Raw genomic sequence first — 19,646 nt, forward strand, 5'->3', positions numbered from 1 at the left:
TTTCTTCCCACTCTGCCTATCTTCTATTACTTGTATGCTTTTGATCAGACCATATTTCCCAAAATAGTCCCTTAAATTACATTCTTCCAGGTTTCTAGTTCCCCCGACAAATCCCTCCCCCCCCTTAAGTGGGCACCAGGTATCACAGAACCTTCCCTAGGAACTGCTCTTTCTTGTCCCACCACCCTGCCATCCACCTTATGTGGCTGAGCTGCAATTGCAGCATTTGCCTCTTCCTGGCAAGAATAGGTCACAAAATCAAACCCACGGGAACGTTTTGTCTGTGGATCCCTCACCACCACATAGTCAGTAAATGTGCCCCAGGTTTCAAAGTGCTCCCTCAAATGGCCATCAGTAGTCTCAAAGCTCAGGCCACCAACAAACAGTTTTCTCAGTTGTTCTGGTTCCTTAGAACTAGGGCCGGCCCTAGACTATCTTGCGCCCTAGGCAAATCTAACTTCTGGCGTGCACCCCCCCCCCAAAAAAAACAAAAGTTTTCAAAAACAGATGAATTGCTCCTTGATCTGGATAGCCCAGGCAAGCCTGATCTTGCCAGATCTTGGAAGCTGAGCAGGGCCAACTCTGGCAAGTATCTGGATGGGAGATCTGGAAATAATGAAGTTGGGAGGACAGGCTCTATTCAGCCACCTCTGAATATCCTCCAGGTCCCCTGTATAGGTCAGTCACCAGAGGTTGACATGATTTCCAAGTGAGTGCATGTACACACACAAAAAAAAACCCCCCAAAGAAACCCAACTTGAAAATAATACTTTTAAAAAATAATTGTGAGAACAAGTAATACAACAATCTTTCAAGAAAGCAGTTTTAACTCATAGATCACAAGGTGCTGGTGGATTTGCTATTCCCTGTAACTTGGGATCCTGAACACACTTATGTGGAAGCAAATGCTCCAGAAATTAATGAGTCTCCCAAGCTGGTTAGGAATGTGTGTATTTATACATCCATTTGTCTGCATTGAGCCTTACACTGCATTCTCTTTACAGCACTTCACCCCGAAGACAGTGATCTACATACCCATCAAAGATAAAATGCACACATCACTAGACAGGAATTTAAAATTACATTTCAACATCTTTCAGTACTGCACTGTCATTTTCTATGCTTCAACAGAAGTACTTCTTAAGTAAGTCCAAACACCCTGATTTCTTCCCTTGATCACCTAACATTTCAAAGCCACTGTGAAGATTATAACTTCTCTAACAAAGCAGAATTATATACCCTTCTAAAGCCAATGAGGGTTTAACGCTGCTTAGAATGGAACTGTCATTCTCAAGCAAGAGCATACTCCAGCAAGCAGTTTTCCACAATGCACCTGCCGCAATTTCTCCTTGCCTTGGTGGGTTATGTAGTAGACTGCCCATCCATTATTTACTCAGAATGAAGTGGGGGAATGTGTGAGCAAAGGTAACCACAGCTTCCCTCTGATTATGATTATTTAACAATGTCACTCTGTCATTTTTAAAATATCTAATCACCGACACATTAATCTTGGAGTTTCTGAATCCATCTCTTTTGACTGTTGCTGTTTAAAATACGTCATGGATGCTATACACAAGACCTTTCCCCTTGGAATGCATATTTTTTGACCTCAAACGTGGGAGGAAAATTGCTATGTAAATTGAAGAATCTGAGTTGCCAAGGAAAGGAGTCAAGGACCTAAAGATCTGGAAAGTGCCAACTAGTGTTTCCTCTAAGCTTAGTGTGAAGAAGTTCACAGTTTTTTAGCCTTTGGCTCACACATTTTTGTCTTAGCTCATGAAAAATGGCCCCAGAGGAAACTAGTTTATGCAGTAGCTCACAATATTAGTGCTAGTAACTCACACAATAGAATTTCTGCTCACAAGACTCCACAGCTTAGAGGGAATATTGGTGCCAACAATTAAACTTATTAGAGAAAAGCTGCCCCTTTGGGAATTCAGGGTTAAATATATAGAAGGAAAAAAGATGAGATTCACACACATGCTTTTCGAGATATGGGGTTTTTTTTGGGGGGGGGGCTATAGCTATAAATGATTCCGTTGACAGAAATGTTATCAGCACTGTTTTACTCAGGTCTCCCTTGGCACCTCGAAGTCACAATGGCTGCCACATTTCCAAGTGCATTTTATGAAGTGAGCTCTGACTCAGGAAAGCTTATGCTGAAATGTCTTTTTAAGGAGTCACCAGCTTCAGTCCCTGTAGGCAGATTAACAGGCTGACCCACATCTGTATTATTTCACATTTCTCATAATGGAATCCTGTTGGTGTAAATGGGACTTGGGATTCAGCCCTGGCTCAAGTGCCAGTTTGCAACTGTAGATGACTGGGGATTACAGGGTTGGGGGGAGAAAACAACTTGTCCCAGTTTTTCCAAACCCTTAACCCAAAAAGGCTGCTTTAAAAAGTGTTACCTGGCCCACTTTCGTCAAGTTGCTTTCGTCAGTAGGTGACTCTTCCTTACTCGGGGGCAGCTGGACTGGAGGCTAGCAACTCCCCCCCCCGCCCCAGCCAGTGGAAAAAGAGGGAAGCCGGCTGGGTCTCCAGCATGGCGAGGGGGGGAAAGCACTGTGCTGCATTAGAGGTAGCCTCCCAGCAGCACAGGGAAGGGGGCCGGGTCTCCGGGGGAGGTGAAATCACCAAGGAGCATTAGAGGCAAGCTTCTGGCAGCAGGGTCTGCATGCATGTGTGCTCACACACACGGCCCTGCCTCCTCTTTGTCCCACACTGCACCTTTTATGCGCTCTCTCACACACAGACATCCCTGCTGCTTCCTTGCCCCATGCCGCACCTCTCATGCTCCTCTCTCTCACACAAACACATGGCCCCACTGCCTCCTTGTGCCACACTGCTCCTCCAGCCACCGCCCTGCAGCCCACCTGGAATGCCTTGGCCACCGCAGACTGGATTGGGTGGTTAGAGAGAGAGGCAACTAGGCAAGGCGATCCCAGCAACAGCCAGCAACCGCACGAGGCTCAGTTTCTGGCTGCTGAGCACTCAGGCTAAGTGAGAGGGCTGCGGCCGCTGGCAGCATGTGCTCTGTGTCAGACCAGTCCTGCCAGCGCAGCACCCTCTTCGGTGGTAGGGGAAAAGGCAAGCAGGGGGGAAAAGTCACCAGATCCGGCCTCACATCCAAGAATCCGCCACCACAGCACACTACACGCCGGCTCGCCGATGCGGGGATTGGGGGATTGGCCTTACAGTGGCTTTCCTCCTTCCTCGAAGGACGGGGACAAAGGGTGGCCATTGGGGGGGAGCGATCCCGGAGGCACCCACTAGTATGTGGGGTGCCACAAGGGGCAGTTCTCTCCCCGATGTTGTTTAACATCTATATGCGCCCCCTTGCCCAGATTGCTCGGAGGTTCGGGCTTGGGTGCCATCAATACGCTGATGACACCCAGCTCTATCTACTAATGGATGGCCGGCCTGGCTCCGTCCCAGAAAGCCTGGAGTTAGCATTGCAAGCCGTGGCAGGTTGGCTCAGACTGAGCGGGCTGAAGTTGAATGCAACGAAGACAGAGGTCCTTTGCTTGGGTCGCGGTGCCCTGGGAAGGGAAATCCCCTTGCCGGTCCTTGACGGTGTGCAGCTTAAAGCGGCAAATAAGGTGAAGAGCCTGGGGGTTCTTCTGGAGCCTTCATTATCAATGGAGGCACAGATAGCGGCCGCTGCCAAATCCGCGTTTTTTCATCTCCGACGGGTGAAACAGTTGGCCCCCTTCCTGGAGCGCCGTGACCTAGCAATGGTGATCCATGCTACGGTCACCTCGAGACTGGACTACTGCAACGCCCTCTACATGGGGCTGCCCTTGTGCCGAACTCGGAGGCTACAGCTGGTGCAGAATGCGGCAGCTAGGCTGTTGCTGGGGCTCCCAAGGTGGGAGCACATACAGCCGGGGCTGCGTGGGCTGCACTGGCTGCCAGTGACATACCGAGTTCGCTACAAAGTGCTGGTTATTACCTTTAAAGCCCTATATGGCCGAGGACCTACCTACCTGAGGGACCGTCTCTCCCCATATGAGCCCCAGAGGGCACTGAGGTCATCTGGGAAAAACCAGTTGAATATCCCTGGGCCAAGGGAGGCCAGACTGAAGGCCACCCGGGATCGGGCCTTCTCTGTCACCGCTCCACTACTGTGGAATCAACTCCCTGAGGAGGTGAGGGCCCTAAGATGTTTAGATCGATTCTGTAGGGCCTGTAAGACCCACCTTTTCAAAATGGCCTTCAACTAGTGACAAAACTAGTGATAAAGCTAGGTATGCTGCTGGAAATGCCTTTATTTTCTGAATTCCACTAAAAATCTAATGTTTATAACGCCATATTGTTTTGTTAATTTTAATAATTTATAACTGTTTTAACCATGTTTTTATAAGTATAATGGATGTAACGTGTATTTTATGTTGTGAGCCGCCCTGAGCCTGCCTCGGCGGGGAGGGCGGGATAGAAATAAAAAAATTATTATTATTATTATTACCTGCAAGACTGTGTTCGCAGTCACGTGGGGGGCAGCCAATTTGGTGCTCCTGGAATTCCAGCGCTCTAGGCAATTGCCTAAATTGTCTAGTAGCAGGGCCGGCCCTGCTTAGAATCTTATCTCTGTGATGATCTGCTGTTGCAATCTGCAGCTTTCTCTCCTCTTTGCAGTCCACTTTGGAAAAGTGTTCTGATTCGATTGCTCTCTTCTGCCATTGAAGTACATGTTCAGCCAAATCCTCTCCTATGAACATAGTCACAGGTGTGTTGTCATACACAGCAACCTTCCAGTTTCCACTCTATCTCTCATACTGGATAGATATCTTGGCCACTGGGAGGGTAACTCCTTCAGCCTCATAGATGTGCAGCACCTTCCTTCCTTCACCTGGGATGAAATACTTTGGATCAACAAGGGAATGATGGACAGAAGTCAAAAGAGAAGCAGTGTCTTACCAGGCTGTAACACTATGCCCATCCGCAGTAGCTTCCCTACGACGATGCTGAGGGATGCACTCAGGGTCCAGATCAGAAGTGGGTTCAGGGTCCACTGGCATTATATGACATGTCACTGTAGTGATAGACCTCAGGCACTTACTTCGGGTATGCCCCAACTTGCTGCAGACATAACAGTGGGGTATCTTCTGATCTCCTGTTGGCAGATCCTCACCAGTACCTGTAGAACTAGGAGGCTCTTGCTTGAGCAGTCCTCCCTTCACTTCTGGCTGCTCCCCAGGACCATGGCTAGGAGGGAGCTTCAGATTTTCTGTCGGGCGCCCTCCATATGCCTCAGTCAAGTGGTCTGCCCACTGTCCAGCTTCCTGGAGAGTGTAGAGAGTCTTTGTAGGTGACAATTTCCAAACATCCTGAAGGGATCTGATCCTGTTACTGCTACTGCTACGTCTGCCTTCTTCCATTTGAGATAGATCAGGCAGTTGGTCTTGTATCTTGCCCCTCCCCAATGACCTGGCTACAGTGACCCATACAATGGTCACTTCCAGGTTGGATTATTGTGATCATGGCTTTTTTTGAGCAGGAATGCACAGGAACACAGTTTCAGATCGTTTGGCATCAGGGGGGGTTTCCTAATATGCAAATATAATCCGTATTGAGCCCGCTCACGGGATAGGGTGAACTAGAAATTTACATAAATAAAATGAATGAATGAGTTCCTGTGTGAAACAATGATGATGTCAGGGGGTATGGCCTAAGATGCAAATCAGTCTCTGCTGGGCTTTTTCTACAAAAAAGCCCTGATTATAACTCTCTCTGTGGGGCTGCCCTTGACTCTGCTCTGGAAGCTGCAGTTGGTGCAGAATGCAGCAACATTGTTGTTGACTTCATTACCTATGCATACACATATCCACCCTGTGTTGCATGAATTGCACTAGCTGCCTATTTGTTACCATTCCGGAGGGCCTGTAAGATGGAGCTGTTCTGCCAGGCCTATGGTTGAAGCAAGCAGGCATCCTTATTTTATTATACCATCTAACTGGCCTCCCAGCCATTTTTGGCATGAATCATGATTTGTGGTTTGCATCATGCCAATCCTTAGTTACCAACCTGGAGTTCTTCTGGAATTGCAATGGATGTCCAGACCAAAAAGAACAATTCTCCATAATGAAAGGGCAATTAGGCAGAGTGGGCTCTTTGGCATAGCATCCACACTGAGTTCCATTCCCTCCTCAAGCTCCACTGCCCCCAAGCACTGCCCTGGAATTTTCCAAACCCTAGTTGTCATAGTCATGGACAATTCAGTTTTTCTAGCAGTAGATTGACTCTTTCCTTTCATTTCAATAGCTGCCTATTGAGTACCAGATCTGATTCAAGGTACCGTCAAAGCCCCATACAGCCAGGGGCCAGCATATCTTCTGGACTGCCTTTTCCCAAATGAGCCCCACAGGATTCCTTTATCTGGGAACCAGCACCTCTTAGTGGTCCCTAGCTCTAGGGACGTCCAACTTACCTTGACTAGGGCCAGGGCTTTTTTGGCCCTGGCCCCTGCCTCGTGGAATGGACTTCAATTACAGATCAGGGCCCTGTGTGACCTACCACAGTTCCATAGGACCTTAAAACAGAGTTCTTCCGCCAAGCCTTTAGTTGAGGCAGTGGGTGTCTTCTTTCTACCAGGCGTCCCCCACAGTAACTCTAGGACCCCAAATGACCATCTGTATTTATCAGCTGTATTTGCTGAGGCGTGGACTATTGCTCTGAATTTTAGAGGTCTTTTAATCTGTACATTTTAAATGCTGTGGTTTTCAGTGTTATTGACTTGTGATGGAACCTGTCCTGAGCCTTCTTTCAGGAAGAGTGGGATACAAATGCAACAAAATAAATGAATATGCCTTCATTTTCAGTTTTCTTTTTGACTAATTCTTCCATTTCCCTGCTCTATTCAAATGTTATGTTGAACTTTGGGGGTAGCCTTCTATTTCCATAAATGCAAAATATTTCTAAAGGTTTCCCACTACCACAACACCCTGTCCCTTTTAGAGATAACCTTGGTATAAAAAGATACCTGTTCAACACATGAGAAACAGTCCCTTCTAAGCATTAACACGCCCCCCCCCCCCCCCACAGCTCCAGCTTGAAATCCCATCCTGCAAACCTCACTCTACCTGGTGACAGAGAAAGCCACAACTGTGGGAGCGGGATGCTTCTAGCAAGTCCCGGAAAGCCTCATATACATACCTTTTTGCATCTCTCAGCTTGTACAGTCAGAACCTTAGCCTCAAGGGGATGAATTCATTACAGCTCAGCACACATTTGTTAGTTTCTCCCTAGTAGGCATACATTCAACAGTATATTCAATAGACTGGATAGGTCCCACCCTCCCTTCTGGGTTTTTTTAAAAGTCTTTGAATGCCTTTAAACTTGAATCTAAGGTTTTTAGTTGTAGCTATGCAGTTATTCACTAACAAGCAGAACAGACTCTAAGCAAGGGTGTCAAACTCATTTGGCATGAGGGCCGGATCTGACATTTAGAGACCTTGTTGGGCCGGGCCATGTGTGTCATAAAATGTAATGCCAGGTAGCAGAGATACAAACTTTATAAAGGACACAGACACAATTAAAGATGTATTAAAACTTAAAATAAAACATGCTTAAAACATTAGCACTTGTTGGTCTTAAAGGTGCTTTCTTTGTATCTCGCCTGTGTGATCCAGAAAACTGGGCAAGGGAAGCTCTGGCTCTTTCCTTCCTTCCCCCGGGGACCAGGAGGGGAAAGATCCTCAGCCAACAGAATGAAGAGAGGCTTGGCTCAGTAGCTCTGCTGTGTGACTGAGCAAGCCTGCCAAAGCAAGCTGTGCTATAGAAGGAAGCAAGAGAGAGGGAGAAGGAAGCAGACAACAGCCAGTTGCTCAGGGGCCTGATAGGAGCCCTCCAGGTGCCTGATTCTCCCCCAGGCCACATGTTTGACACCCCTGCTCTACTGCTTTGATGTCATCCTCCCGTTACTGAACCCACACAGTTGTTTTCTTGTGAAATATTTTCTCTCTTGAAGCTTGTTTCCAAGCCCTTCATAAAAAGGTAACAGTAGTCCCCTGTGCAAGCACTAGCTGTTTTCGATTCTGGGGTGATGTTGCTAGCTATGGCCAAAATCTCACTTGCCCACTGTAGCCAATCACAGTAGCTAACAATCTTGCAATTAGTATCTGTAACCATTTCTCAGCTGTTCAAAATTTTCTTTTCTTTTTTTAACAACTAGAACACGGTGGTCTGAACTGAACCAAATAAAATAAAAATCTTGCATCTCAAACTCAGAAATCTCTCATTAGAGCCAGGAGAGCCAGTTTGGTGTAGTGGTTAAGTGCGCGGACTCTTATCTGAGAGAACCGGGTTTGATTCCCCACTCCTCCATTTGCACCTGCTGGAATGGCCTTGGGTCAGCCATGGCTCCGGCAGAGGTTGTCCTTGAAAGGGCAGCTGCTGTGAGAGCCCTCTCCAGCCCCATCCACCTCACAGGGTGTCTGTTGTGGGGGAGGGAGATAAAGGAGATTGTGAGCCGCTTTGAGACTCTTCGGAGTGGAGGGCGGGATATAAATCCAATATCTTCATCTTCTTCTTCTCATTATTGTGTCAAACTGCATTCCTTTCTTCTGTTCTACATATTGAGCCACATGAATCAATCGTATCAATGTTTAAATGGAAGTGATTCCCACTTAAGTCTGCTTGAGAGCATCCTCTTAATCGTACCAAGTGAATAACAACAATAGAAAGAATCTTGGCTCTGGTTCATGGAAATACCATAAGCCACATGTTAATCTTTAAGGTGCCACAAGACTCTCCTGTTATTTTGGCCACAGCTGACTAATGTAATTCTGGAATTCATCACATTCAGTGACGGAAACCTGCCTGTCTTAAATCTCTCTAAACGACCTTATTTTCTATAGACTTTAAAACTGCTTTCTGGTTTGGCTCTCTTCTCCCGCCATTCCCCTCACAGAATTCATGTTTACATAAAATTCCCAGGCGGTTTCCCACCAAGTCACCAACAACATTCAGACTGATTTTGTTTGTTAAGAACTGCATCACTCTTCTTACCAATTTAACTTATTCTTCCTTAAACTGACATTGTTTTTCCTCCAGGCTTCATGTGATATATGTTAGGCTAAGAGAAAATGACTCTAGCTCAGCTTAAAATCAACCTGGTAAGCTTCATGACAGAGTGGAGAACTGAACTCAGGAATGCAGTCCTAGGAATAAGCCCTACTGAATAACACAACTTACTTTTGCATAAACACACATACAATTGCACTGCAGTCTCCCAGATCTCAGTCCAGATTATAAACCACTACATCACTCTTGCTCTCAGTCAGCACAGCCTAGAATTTTCCCACATACCAAGTCTCTTTCACTTTTGTGCCCCAATCTGGATAGGCCCCGTGACGCAGAGTGGTAAAGCAGCAGTACTGCAGTACTGTGGTCTGAACTCTCTGCTCACGACCTGAGTTCAATTCTGGCAGAAGCTGGATTCAGGTAGCCGACCCAAGGGTAACTTGGTAAAATGAGTACCCAACTTGCTGGGGGGAAAGTGTAAAAGACTGGGGAAGGCAATGGCAAACCACCCCATAAAAAGTCTGCCGTGAAAGCAATGTCACCCCAGTCGGAAACGACGGGTGCTTGCACAGGAAACCTTTTCTTTCCTGGATAGGCACAAACTCATGTTTTTGTATCATAGTTCTGAAGGAAGCACAGCAGTCTGAGGAAATTTATGTTCCTCACGAAATTCTGGAAACTCCTGATGAAGCTGATAACTGAAAGCTAATGCCATGATAAATGTGTTAGTCTTCAAGATGCCAAAGCCTTTTCAAAATAAAAAGTCAAGTGCATCTTTGATGTTGGGGTAAAATGGCAGGGGATCTCAATGCAATGTGCCATTATGTGTCTCTGGGAACAAGCTAGAAGAGCACGCTGCTAAGTACCTGTCAGGTAGGATGTAGCAGTGCAGCCTTCTTGCTTCTGCTGAAGTCTGAATGCTGTGAGGTGGTGCAGAACAATGCTGTGCTCTGCTCTTCCGCATAATGTGAAATAATTCCCCCCCCCCCCCCGCTGACATCATAGCTCTGGTTACTAAACTTTCGGATTTCACACCTTTCCTTCCAGGGCTGATAGTAGGTCTGCAATACACTCCCCCTCCGCCACTAGATAAACAATTGGTTTCATCACTGAAATAACGCTGGCTTGCATAGAATCCCGGGCTCTGCTTCAACAAACAACGTTTAGAAGCAGAACAAAAAGACCGGAACAAAAGAGCGCTACGATAGGATAGGCTTCGTTTCGTCACGAGAACAAGAGCACGCGAAATCGCGTTTTCCTCATAACACTACCAAAGATCTCCTTGACGGCCGCTCTGTCGAAAAGGGTGGTCTATTTACATGTCAATCATATCCCTTAATCCAATTAAAGTTGGCCCGCACCTTAGGGGCGTTGACGAAACGGACCAATCAGAAGCCACTGGCGGCGAAATTCAAACGCCAATCTCCGGAGGCTGAAGATTGTTTTGCCATCGCCGCTTCTCCTTTGCTCGGCGTGATCTTTTTCCCCTACCCCGGGGAAGTTCAGCGGCAAAGCTGTTTTTCTCCCTCCTGCTTCCGTTTCATTTTCGCGCGTGCCCCTCTCCCCCCTTCTCGGCGGAAGCCAAAACGCCCTGGTGAGTGAGCTTTTTCCTCACCCCGTATCGGTATTTGTATGTGAATTGGCAGCTTGAGCAAGCCTTTCTTACTGAGGCTGTAAGCGTCTGTTCTGCTGGCTACAATGCTCGCACCAGTCGTTTCCGACTCTGGGGTGACGTTGCTTTCACGTTTTCACTGCAGACTTTTTATGGGGTGATTTGCCATTGCCTTCCCCAGTCATCTACAATTTACCCCCAACAAGCTGGGTGCTCATTTTACCGACCTCGGAAGGATGGGAGGCCGAGTCAACCTTGAGCCGGCTACCTGAAAATCCAGCTTCCGCTGGGGATCAAACTCAGGTCGTGAGCAGAGTTTAGGACTGCAGTACTGCAACTTTTCAATTTCAATTCAATGATTTCAATTTTGAAATCATGAGATTTCATGTTTTCTTATGTGGGTTTTGTTTGTGCCAAGAAGCGTATGATTTATTGTGTTTTCCGTGGATGACTATATGAGCTGCAATATAACAGCATTTTGTAGTTTTCAGCGCAAAGATCATAGTAATTCAGTAAGGTGTGTTTTAAATAATCAAGACCCTCGTTTTACCCAGCCCCCTTTTTCAAGGACTGGTAGTAAGATAGATTTTCCTAGTGAACCTCTGCTTTCAAATGTCATGATCTGATCCAGAATGCTAAAGTTGTTTTCCTTGGTTGCCTAAACTTAAACAATAGTATTTTAAGTATCCCCCCCCCCCCGCTCTCTATGCTACCTATATGAGTTGAAATAATTTTAACAAATTAATTGGACCCAAATATTACATGTTCAAAATCCCCCTTTTAAAGTTAATTGCTATATTGAGTTTATTGTTACAATGAGTTGGTTAACATTCTGGTTCAAAGCAAGTCTAGATCAGGATTTATAGCAATCGTTTGCTTAAAATAAAACATCTTGAATAATACATTATTACCTCCTCAGACATTTTTGAATGTATTAACTATACAGCAAGTACTTGAGAGCAATTTCTTTTTTCATGTAGCCAAGCACATGAATCACACAAGAACCTGTAAAACTGTGCTCCTAATACCATTCTTTTAATTAGCGTTACTAGCAGTGTTCCCTCTAAGCTGAGTTAGCGTGAGCACGCTCACAGATTTTTAGCCTCCAGCTCACACATTTTTGTCTTAGTTCAGGAAGGATGACCCCAGAGCACAATAATTGATGCAGTAGCTCACAACTTTAATGCCAGCTGCTCACAAAGTAGAATTTTTGCTCGCAAGACTCTACAGCTTAGAGGGAACATTGGTTATAACTTATTTGAAGTTGGTCGGGAAATATGACCTCTTTTTTGCTTTTCAAAATATGGTCACCCTATTAATGCTAAAGTAATACCACAGGACTACACAAAGCTATTTGTCAGAGTCTGTCTACTACTAGTACAGGGATACTGCATGCTCTCCCGGCTCTCATCGTGCACTAACTTCCACCCTCAGTCCCAGCAAAAACACTCACCTCCCCCCTACCCCGGCACACCTCGGTCCCCTATTACGTTCCAAGGGGGGTCTTAATATCTGTCGTCAATTGGGGGTCTATTCGGTGCCTGAATCAAAAGTGAGGACTAGAAATCAGGCGATGTCCTAGACAGACCGCGGCGGGGGCTTCGCGCGCGAGGCCCCTAGATCCGCGCCATAATTCAAGTAAAGGAAGGCGAAAAGGGAGCTCAGCGGTTGTCAAGGTGCTCGTGCAGAGGCGGGGAACGGCAATTGTGAGACAGCCTCGTTTTGAAGGTCAGTTTTCTGTCGAATCCTAAGACCTTGAAGCACAACAGAGAAATCGGTCACAGCTCCTTGTTTTGGCCTGCCTGATTTGAGAGTTTGCTTGTGGAATTCAAGTTCTGAAGTGAAGATAAGGACGAGCGCCTTTCAGTAGTGCCCCAAACATGTATTTGCTTGTTAATCTTGCCAGCGTCTGCCTCTTCTCTTAGGACAACATACGTGGGTGGGGGGGGGAGGGGTGTCAGTTAATCTCATTTTCACATCAACCTCATGACATCCGGGTGAGATTTGCGGTTTAGGAAGCGTTGGAACCAGGGTTCTGTGAATTGAAACCGAGTGCCTTGCCCTGGGCTCTGTGTTTTATATCGTGGGAAGTAGTATGGTTTTCTGCTTGTGAACTCAGTATTAATAACTGCAGGTTTTAAAAACATTAGATTTTTCAAAAAGTGGGTTTATTTTGCTAATGGCCCTTTTGAATATCGTGTGCATCACTATAATGTTTGTGTGATGGCTGAAACCCTGCTAGTAAATAATAGCCTGGTTTGATCAATTTTCAAGGTGGTATCGCTTTCCGTATTTTTATCTGACCGGTACCAACCCCATCTGAGTGTCATCTTCCTGAAAAGTAAGATGACAACTGTTGGCTATAAAGGTAGCTCTGATGTGTAGAGTAAAATGTCTACAAAGGGGTGTAAAAATTATTTGTTACACTCTCTCTCGGGGCTTGACTTCGCGAACGAAGATTTAAGAAGGGTGCAGTAGTCCACGTCTGCTGCAGGCTCACTGGTGGCTGACAAGACCAATGCGGGATAGGCAGATCCGGCCACAGTGGCTGCAGGGAAAAGTCTGATTTGGGGTTGGTGCTGTAGCAGTGCGATTCTTCCTCAATCTCCTTTTGTCCTCAAGACCAGCTATGCGTGCGTTCTCAAAGGAAGAGACAGCCTGGTGGATGGTGTGCCTCCATGCTTTGCGATCTGAGGCTAGGTCAGACCACTGGTGATGGTTGATGCGACAGGTGCCAAGGGATTTCTTCAAGGAGTCCTTGTACCTCTTCTTTGGTGCCCCTCTATTTCGATGGCCGATGGAAAGTTCGCCATACAGAGCAATCTTGGGAAGGCGGTGGTTTTCCATCCTAGAAATATGCCCTGCCCAGCGCAGCTGCGTCTTCAACAGCAGTGCTTCGATGCTTGTAACCTCTGCCCTCTTGAGGACTTCAGTATTGGTCACAAAGTCACTCCAGTGGATGTTGAGGATGGTGCGAAGGCAGCGCTGATGAAAGCGCTCGAGGAGTCGCAGGTGATGACGGTATAAAACCCACGATTCGGAGCCGTAGATGAGGGTTGTCATCACAACCACTTTGTAAACATTGATCTTTGTGCCTTTTTTCAGATGCTTGTTGCTCCACACTCTTTTGTGCAGTCGGCCAAATGCACGGTTTGCCTTTGCCAGCCTGTTGTCAATCTCCTTGTCGATCTTGGCATCTGAGGAGATGATGCACCCCAGGTAGCTGAACTGCTGGACTGTCTTCAGTACTGATTCACCCATAGTGATGCAGTTACACTACAGAAGGCTAATAAGCCAGGTAGGGCCCAGATCTCTGTAGGGAGCTGATATCCCCCTTTGGCTGTGGATTTCTAAGTTAGAGAACTCACTAGGCATCAGTTCTCACTCCCCTGAGAAGAGACAAAGCTGGCTCAGGGCATCAACACTTGGTTTGCAACAACACAACTCCAGGAAGCTTCAGCTGGACATAGGAACACTGGAAAGTTCCTCTCCATTGAAACACATAGACAAAGTTGCAAAACGTGGAGTGGATTTTCTCCTCACCTGCCCAGAAGTCAGAGTGGGAAATCCATTCCACATTCTCTTACAGCTTTGCTTTCAGCTTTAGCCTCTGCAAAGAGAAGGCAGAAAGAGCTGGGAACTTTGTCGCAGCCTTCCGAGCTTCACAGAGTGAGGACAGGAGTGGGGAGAAGAAAGCCATGCGAGCCTGATTTAAACCCTGGGTGTGCCAGTTTGGCCTGCAGGCCGCATGTTTGACACTGCTGGTCTACATTGTCCTGTTGCACAGATTTCCTTGTAACTCTTGCCCACTGCTCAACACTTATTTCTTTCTCATTCATACTCTGTTTTCTATCAGAAGTTCAAATTAGTTTACAGTTATAAGGCAAAAGCATTATAACATAAAAACATAGAGTGGGAGATACCTCAAGAATCGTTTAGTCCAACCCCCTGCACAATGCTGGAAATTCACTACTACTTCCTATTTCCCCCAGTGACCCCTGCTCTGTTCCCAGAGTCCTGGCCAATTTGGCTTGGAGGAAAATTCCTGACCCCAAAGTGGCAATTGGCATTACCCTGTGCATGTAAGAAAGGACCACGACAGCCATTCATTGGCTCATCCCTTCTTGCTCTTTCTCTCATGATCTGCTTAAAGTCACAGAATCTGCATTGCTGTTAGACGTTGGTCCAAAGGTGAGCCCACCACCTCTTGAAGAAGCCTGTTCCATTGAGGAACTGCCCTTACTGTCAGAAAGTTATTCCTAATGTTTAGGCAAAAACTTTTGATTTAATTTCAGTCCATTGGTTCTGGCCTGGCCTTCTGGGACAATAGAAAACAATTCTATTCTAACCTCTATATGTCAGCCCTTCAAATACTTAATTATAACACATAGAAGCACTGGCATGGATCCAGGCATTGGGCAATCCGCCTGTCAGCTGATGGAACACATCCCCAACCTGCTTGCTGGGAGAACCTGGAGTGGCAAGCCAGGGGTCCCACATGGGGCACAAGCCTCTGTGTGGAACCCTTGCCACCTAGTAGTGGAGCCATGCAGCTGTTCCCAAGGTGGGCACACCACTGCAAGGGCTTGACCACCAAGACCTCTTAAGGAAGTCACGATCTGGGGATGTGGGCATATAGGTGCAACCTCTTCCCAGATGGATCCAGCCCAAATGCCTGAAAATGCCAAAAATGTTGACAAAATTAGCCCAGCCTATGGGGCTTTAAATCAAGGGAGAGCAGACAACACTTTCCATGTCCACTTCCCCTCCACAACTGGATGTATTCCTCAGGTGACTAGTGAATGGCTGGCTGCTGGGAAAGCTGCCTGGGCCCTGTCCAGCAATCCCCAGAAATGTTGTGAGCAGGAACACGCGCCCCCTTTCTTGCTTAGTGTCTGGCCCTGTGGCTGTAAAGTAGCCTTTGGTGAGTCTGTGGTCTCCTTTTACTCCCTACAGGAAAAGATATCTTCAGGGGGAAAACAGGAGGGGAAAAGTGTGTTTATCTTATTTCCCCTTTTGAACCTACACATCTCTAACTGGATATCTAGTGTGCCAAATCCCACCTGCGGGATATAAATCCAAAAATTAAATTAAATATAGGATTGTGTTCATTCACATATTACTTAAGGGCTGTATCTGCTTGTGGAGCAGCTAGAAACCTGGTGGATTTCTGAGTTGTGTTACTGGGTAGGCCATTCCTACTGAAATGTGTGTTTGAAATCTGCACTAAAAAGTGTTTGTGATGCAGATTTGAAAGAAATTTAGGGAACTTTCTGAATGAGAAGCTACTGTTGCTTTGGAGAGAAAAAAGGAACGTTGCATCTCAGGAAGTGCCAGTTGGGCTACAAAAAGGACTTGTTTGCTACTAACCTTTTGCAAGTCTGTATTTGTTCAGGATGCTGGCATCATTAGACTATGAGGGAGTGGTTTGTTTAAAAAATTATCCAGTTTAATCAGAGAAACATACTAAGCAAAGTCCTTGATTGCCACTGGGAAAAATTGTACAACTTTATGCTATTGTGATTGCAAATTATGAGTCTTCCCGTCGCCCCCACAAGAGTGAGACTTGGGGTTTGTGTCTAGGTGTTGGTGCAATAGTTGTATGTTTCTTCATTCTTATGTGGAAGTGTGGGAAATCCCTGCCTGACAAGGACAAATCTGTAATGAGTTCTGCATAATCTTATTTCTTTGGGATTAATTTTAAAGGATTATTTTAAGATCCTTCCCTTAGATTGTGGAGGATTTTGTGGTCTGTATGTTTATTTACATCTGTGTTACAAAGTGATTCTCTTTACTACTTATGCCTTCCTTTAACTTGTAGCCGTTTGAAGTTTCAGTGTAAGTGGTGAATTATAGAACTATGCTAGTTCTGTCTTCTGTAGCTTTCACCGCATATAGTCTTGCTCTTTCTTGGCCAACACATTAGGATCCTTTGCTCTGTAGAAATGTCCTGCAGCGGCAGCAACAATTTTTTTTTTCTGTTAAATCCCAGAGTTTAACTTTGGCTCTGAGCAGCCTTGTTGATTATCCAAAACAGACCTGACCAGCTTTTGATCCACTAAATTTTGCTCACTAGAGTCTTAGAAAGCATCTAGACATTGTATAATATATTGCTTGCACATATTTTGATTGTACTATAATGTTATACTGTTTTATTGGTTTTACTGTTTAAATTATTAATTATTGTATTCTGTTTTATTTGTATCATGGTTTTACCATGTCTTGTTAGCCGCCCTGAGCCTGCCCAGGCGGGGAGGGCGGGGTATAAATGAAAGTTTATTATTATTATTATTATTATTATTATTATTATTATTATATATGTTTGGTGCATTTAGGTTGGTGGGGTGCAGTTAGTCACAGATTTTATTGAATAGTCTAATTGTTCTTACTATATAGATATTTTAAGGTCCAACTGGACAAGAGGCCAGAACATCCACAATAAGATTTCCAATGCATTTTGTACTGCTAAATAGCAATGTGGTGGAAGAGATTTTCAACTCTCTCATGTTTTTTTTTTTTTTTACAATTATACCTCCCTTCTGTGTCCTATTGGGTGAAATGTGCAGAATGTAATTTCAGGGAACTATTTCAGTTTGAGAGAACAGTGCACAAGTTAACCTACACCTACCCTATGGTATGGTTGGCTCCCCGCCCCCCTCGGCTCATGAATAATTAAAATATGCTGTAGAACAGTGGTTCCCAATCTTTTTGGCACCAGGGACTGGTTTCCTGGAAGCCAGTTTTTCCACATACCAGTTGAGGGGGGGGCGGCATTGGCATTTTTGCTACCCCAGGCTGTCCCCCCACCCGTGTCCCATCCCTGCCCCCCATGGGGGGGTCTTTAAATGGGGATGAGAGACTGGGGTTGCTTCTGCCACTTCTCCGCTAGGTGGCAAAGTGGCAGAAGAGGCCAGTCTGCCTCCCCTCTCATTTAAAGGCCCCCACTAATCAGCTGTTCTGCGGAGCTCTATAAATGAGGGGGTAGACGAAGGTCGCAGCAGCTCTGCCCCTTCTACTTGCCTGGGTCCCGGGCAGGTGGAAGGGGTGGCAAGGCTTTGCTGCCTCCCCTGCAAGGCTGCACTGCCTCTTTCAGCTGCCTGGGTCCCTGGTGGGCAGAAGGGGCGCCTGGGTTGCTCTGCCTCAGAGCGAGGCAACGCTGCCTCTTTTGTCTGCCTGGGTCCTAGGTGGGCAGAAGGGGTGGTGTGGCACCTCTCCTTCACGGCCTGGTTGCTAACAGGCCACGGACTGGTAGCAGTCCATGGCCCAGGGGTTGGGGACCCCTGCTGTAGAACCAACTGCATATCTTCTGGTATCTGGGTTGACCCACAGAAGAATCATTCTTCTACTCATGGTTTCACCCTCGCTTCTTGGTCTTTTTGCATTGATGGTCGTCATGAGAGATAACGGCCTTGTGTATTGTGCAACCTCCACACTCACACACACAAAAAATATATCTGCCCCTCAAAGCTTACCTTTCAGAAAGTGGCAGTATAGTTGGATCTGAGCTAGTTTACAAATGTCAGTTATTCTTGTAGGTATTTGAACTTTATAAGTAAAATGCCAGTAGCATCTTAACTTCTTCAACTTTTCGCCTCTTCTAATTTATCTCTTTCCCCTGCTCCACCAAAAGTGTTTCACAGGTGATTTTGTGGGGATCCTTGACCACAGTTTTTTTTTTTTTAAAAAAATTATGTACCATTGAAATTATGTACCATTCTTGAGAAATGGAAAAAGTTTCAATGGAAAACTTTCTGGAACTGCATGTCTACATAGTCCACTAATTTGGCTTTAATATTGGAAGAAGAATAAGCACTATCCCTACAGAATTATGTACAGTAGAATAAAATGTGAATAGCTTTCCCCAGATTATATTGAAATGATATGGAAATCCACTGTAGATTTTTCTAGTAGGAGTCATGCACTTACTTGTGTCTTAGCTGAGGCTGGGAGACTCCCTCTACCTCAGCATCTTTTTACTTTCTGAAACTTTACTTGCCTATTGAGGCAAACCTTATCCACAGTTTAAGAACCACAGATCCACAGAACATTTTTTTTTTTGCACTCTTGTCGTTAATAATTAATGGCCCTGGAAAATAATTGAATAATGCAAAGACAAGAGAGAAAGGAATATTAAAGAATAACGTTGGATTCACTTTCTTACTCTCTATAGCAGAGTTTCTTAACCTACCAATTGCCCTGTATGCAGCATTGTCACTGAACATCTCCCAGACCACAGATAAATACTTAGGATGGAAGACCAATACTATAGATGAAGCAATTTCATATGGCTATATTTATGAATTATACTTGAAATACACATCTCAGCCATACATCTAGTGACACTCTTGTGCTTGATGGCTGCCAGCCAACTCATTAATGTTAATGTCCTATTTGTTGCATGGTACTTCTTTCCAGAATTTGTGTGGGGGAATATGGGATTTTGTCTTCAGGGTGGAGTGAGCAGTATAAAACAACTACCCTGCTGAAGTCAGAAGTAAGTGTGAGAAGGTTCTACCTAAAACTTCAAGTGCCTTAACGTCTGCACAATCTTCCATGTTAAGAATCACTGCACTGAAGATGGAAGAAAGGTGTGTGTGTTAGCACAGAGTTTCTGAAACCGAAGAAACAGTGCATAAATAGTATTTATTACTATTGGTAACTAATAAATAAAACCACGTAGCCAGTTATAACAGAAATTTATTATGTTTGTCATTATTGCAAATAGACTTTTCACTGTCTTTAATGCTGTGGTTTACACCTGATCTGATTTCCTAGTGTGGTAATCCCTTGTTTTAGGTGAGGCAGGCATTACTGTTACTCTAACAGGTTTTTTTTTTTCAATCTCTGCATATGTAGATGTCTCACCACAAAAGTCCAGCTCTTTTAGACCTTTAATATTCTCTCTTTAAGAGTGATTAAGTTCAGTTGTATTGTGAATGAAGCAATACTCTAGCTTTGCCTCAGACACTCCCTTTTATATAAACTAGAAAAACTGATATGCACCTGTCCT

General features: G+C 45.4%; 1 protein-coding gene across 1 annotated transcript in view; it reads left to right on the forward strand.

The window, feature by feature from the left end:
* Positions 1 to 12,231: 12,231 nt before the first annotated feature.
* The window catches only part of TTK (TTK protein kinase), a 78,843-nt gene continuing 71,428 nt past the window's right edge, over positions 12,232 to 19,646 (forward strand). The window contains exon 1 of the mRNA XM_060236424.1: positions 12,232 to 12,364. The gene's annotated coding sequence lies outside the window, so the exon portion shown is untranslated. The remainder of the gene's footprint in view (positions 12,365 to 19,646) is intronic.

The sequence above is a fragment of the Heteronotia binoei genome, chromosome 1 (assembly GCF_032191835.1).
Source record: "Heteronotia binoei isolate CCM8104 ecotype False Entrance Well chromosome 1, APGP_CSIRO_Hbin_v1, whole genome shotgun sequence".
In the NCBI taxonomy this organism is placed as follows: domain Eukaryota; kingdom Metazoa; phylum Chordata; class Lepidosauria; order Squamata; family Gekkonidae; genus Heteronotia; species Heteronotia binoei.